Source organism: Pteropus vampyrus, unplaced genomic scaffold (genome assembly GCF_000151845.1).
Source record: "Pteropus vampyrus isolate Shadow unplaced genomic scaffold, Pvam_2.0 Scaffold55, whole genome shotgun sequence".
NCBI classification, from domain to species: Eukaryota; Metazoa; Chordata; class Mammalia; order Chiroptera; family Pteropodidae; genus Pteropus; species Pteropus vampyrus.
Window position 1 is genome coordinate 8,370,846 of NW_011888836.1, and position 4,392 is coordinate 8,375,237.

Here is a 4,392-nt window from a genome sequence, read left to right on the forward strand (position 1 = left end):
TTTTAAAAAGATCCAATGAGGTACACTATCATTGAGAGTTATAAAACTCTTATACCCTTGCTTAAATCGCTCCATCAATATTCTTTAAGTGTGTGTGCAAATATTTGGATTTTAGCTACCCTAGAGAATCACTTCTGAATAAAAACACAAATAGAGTGACCTAGCGTCCATGATATTATATCAGGAATAGATATCATTTCTACATGTATAGGAATTTTTTTGAAGGGTGGAAGGAGGGGATGTCGAAGAGAAAAAACATATTGCCTTGTTTTTATTGTACGTATTGTTTCCCAGAAGCTGTAAATTACTCTATTGATCTACACAATAGCTAGAAAGGAAACCCAAACTATGACTTATCCATTGCAGCCTAGGTAGGCAGATTTACCTACCTAGAAAGAAAGGATAGAAGAACCCAGTATTGCAGCTAGTTTTCACTTTTGCTCTGTTTAAATCCTCAGCCTAATTATGTGTTTAAAAGAAGAAAACTAAACAAAACGAGGGCAAGAAAAAAACAAGAGAGCTGGTGTATTTTCCACATCCCTCAGTCCCAACACTCAATTTCCAAACAAATAAAACCCAGTATTTTATAATAATCCTCCAATTGTCTTTCAATTTTAAAGCTTTTCTGATCTTTCAGTGGAATTGATTTTCATAATAACCAGATTCCAGTTGACAGCCAGTTCACGCTTAGTGGCAATGCCTGCATTATGCTGCCTACGGCAGCTCATCTACCCCAACTTAAAGATAGTTGAAAAAAAAAAAAAAACCAGAAATATGCCTTTTCTCAATACCGTAAGCTGTTGCTGCAAAAAGTCTGTAAACAGAAAGAAAAATAAATAGGAGCCATCCTATTTTATCAGAGCCTAATAATACATACCCACCAGGCCTTTCGCTTAAGCCCCAGAAATAAAGGCAAACACATCATGGAAGGAAGGAAAGAAACGCATGCAATCACACTTAGACCCTTAACTAGACATATACTTTACAGAGTGTTCTTGCCAAAACTCGTCTAACCTGTGGCTACCTCTTCACTCTGTGTGGGTTTTCCCCTCCTTTCTTCTCCTCTCTCCAGTTTTACCTGAAGAAGGACTCTGCCATCATATCATTAGAAATGAACTTACTTTCCTAGAACATTCATTGTTTCCAGCTTATTCAATATCACCTATGCCCTGATTTTAGCCCTTCTCCTTTGGTCAATTTATGTTTCTAATACAAAGATGTTTCTGGAGCTTTTAGAAAAGTTGTAGTAAAATAAAATCTGCTTTTTGATTTAAAGAGCAATATGTACTGTGATTTCATTCAAATGCACAAACAAAAAAAAACCAAAAAAAAAACAAAAAACAAAAAAAGAGAGAAAAAGAAAAAAGGAAAAAAAACAAACTAATAGAGGCTTAAAAAATCTAAAAGTTTATTTCTTCCTCTAGGTATGGGTTGGTGTGGCTGCTGATTGCAGTCAGAAATCCACATTGCTTCTATATCTTCATGCCATTATTTCCAAGTGTGGCCCTCAACCTAACAGCCAAATATGGAAGGTAGAGCTCCAGGCATCACACATGTGTTTCAAATCAGTACAAGAAAGAAAATAAAAAATACTCTTATACCTCTCTCCACTTAAAGAGACTGTCTTATGTGCAAAGGAGAGTGGGAAATTTTTAACAGTTTGTGCCAGCTAAAAACTAAGGAGAAATGAATATTGAGGGGCATATAGCATTTCTTGCTACATGCTTCTCTCATTATTTTATATAACTGAGTTTTGTCTATGCAATCATCTCCATGCATCATCATAGATCACATGTACTTTTTTATCTGTGCTAAGTCCTTCAGATGTATTGTTTTATTTAATCCCCCCGCCACACACACACACAACAAAACCATAAAGCTGGTACTGTTGTTAATCCTATTTTACAAATTAAAAAAATAAATAAAGTAGGCTCAGAAAAGTGATGTTTCCCAAGGTCATATAGTTTATAAATAGCAATGTAGGATTTAAACCTAGGTCTATGTAATTCTGGAGCCTGAGCGCTTAACATGCAATACTGCTATTTCATAAAGAGAAGTCCTCCATAAATCACAGTTATATTCATGTCAGGTGAAATTGATGTCAGTAGCCAATCTCCTACAGTATGTCCAAGTAAATAAATATTAACCTATTATATTAACCAGTAACTATGCTTTTAAATTATAAGCAGATAACCATGCTGCATGCACAACAGTAAGGACTAGAAACATAGCCATAATGAAATCAAACTTATGACAAAACTAACATTTAAAATCAATGTTTATGATTGTGCTGTACAAAATGATTTTAAGCATTTCTCTTATTTATAAAATACTAGTAAGGCATTTAGATAATTTGGAAAAAATTGTTTTAAGATTTCTCAACATCTCAACATCTCAACATTCTTATGTTTTTATGTAGTCACAACATTCAGATAAATTGGTATTATAATATTTTTTCTTTTTTATTGAGGTATAATTGACATACAGCATTATATTAGTTATAGGTATAATATTTCTCTTTTTTGTTAACTCTATGCACTAAGCATGGTAGACATGATAAAAATAGTCGCATTAAATTAATTTGGTTTAGTCTACAGCCATGCTACCCTGAACAAGCCTGATCCCATCTGATCTTGGAAGCTAAGCAGGGTCGGACTTGATGAGTACTCAGATGGGAAACCACCTAGGAAGACCAGGTGTTGTAGGCGTAAAAAATAAAAAAATAAGGAATTGTAAGCTGACAAGGTCCTTGCGATCTGTGAGGTCAACCACGGGTTGCCTTGCTTAAAAAATTTTTTTTAAAATAAATTACTTTGGTTTATACACTATAGCATGTTTAATATTTAGCTTATTTCTAATATTTCACCATTCTAAATTGCTTTATAAAAACAAAGCATGAATAAGAAAACATTGCTAAACCAATTTCTCACAGCATTTCAGTTCTTTGTATGTTGTCTAGTTTCTATAATCGTTATTGATAACCAGCAGCTTCCCAGACGTCATATAGCCATTTCAACAGTTCAGTTCACTAACGTATAGGGAAACCTAAGCCAGCTACTAGTCATATGCAAAGGTAAAGAGAACACAGCCTTTTGTACTCAAAGAGCTCAGATAATACAGATAGGTGAGGCCTGTGAAATGTAAACTACTGGCTTAAGTGTGCACTCTGTACCCCACTTCCCCACCAAAAAAAGGCATTTAATCCAGCCTGGGCATCAAGAAAAACTGCGTGTAAGAGAACTTCATAACATACACATAGTCATATACACGAACAGATAAATATCTCAAACCCAGCTCTCCAATGATATGCCATTACGGCCCCATAGTTCCAAATCAAGGCTTCCTGCGTACCTCCATGTCCCCATCCAATTCCCTGCTATTCCCTCATTATGTAAGGAGACCTTGACAAGAGCAGGGACTTGGAATAATAGAACATTTAGATGTCTTATACAAAATACCTCAAGGTCACAGCAATTATGGGCCACAAATCTATTGATGGTCAATAGGAGGAGAATTAGCATGCTTCTTTCTATAGGTATGGCATATTGTAGAGAAATCAATACCTCAGAAATGATGTTTGGAGTCTGGCATCCCAATCTAAAAAGAGGATGAGGAAGATGAGTCAAGGGGAAAAAAAAGTCTAGCCTAGGTCAGTCATAGAAAAATACAAGCCTTTCAACTGCCATTAGTGAGAATCAAATAATCAAGTTCAACCAGAATGACTTCCCGGGTTTGTTGAACTGTGCTGGGTGGGACCACCAACAAATGCAAGAAATAATTAAAACTGGTTTGCCTTCAGGACTGGCTTTGGTGGAACAATTTCAGAAACTTAGTGAAACATAAATACTTTCAAAAGAATTTCAGGATTTTGTACTCTATAGTTAGAACTGAGGCTTAAAATCCACTTATATTTATGAAAGGTTACATTTTTTTTCTTTTTTTAAAGGGTTACATATTAATTTGAACAAGTTCTTGTCAAAGAGAACTAAAAGTCACAGGAAAGAGAAAGATAGAAAATGAAAAGATATTAGAAACTTAAAGTTAGAGAGAGGAGGAACCTAGTAATAGAGAAAAATGGGGATAGGGAGAAGGAAATGGGTGGCTGGAGTCTCCAGAAGCAAAATTCATCTACTTCATTATTATATACCTTTTACATTCAACCAAATTGCAACATTATTGCCCATGCTATAAAATCCAAAACAAATTTAGTTCAGATATTTTCTGGGAGCAATTCAAGTAGTCTTGGAAGCTCCATAGATTTGTTAGCAATAAATGCATAGGACACTAAGTAGAAACAATTATAATTAGAATCTTTTCTTTTGTGTCTAATACCATTAGACCATAATTGAATGCTATTTCTTTTTCTAAAAACCTATGTTATCTATAGGGAAA

The 4,392-nt window shown here is 34.7% G+C and overlaps 1 pseudogene; it reads left to right on the plus strand.

Annotated features, from left to right (window-relative positions):
- The first annotated feature begins 2,589 nt into the window (after positions 1 to 2,589).
- On the plus strand, positions 2,590 to 2,708 carry LOC111739943 (annotated as a pseudogene).
- Positions 2,709 to 4,392: the final 1,684 nt, after the last annotated feature.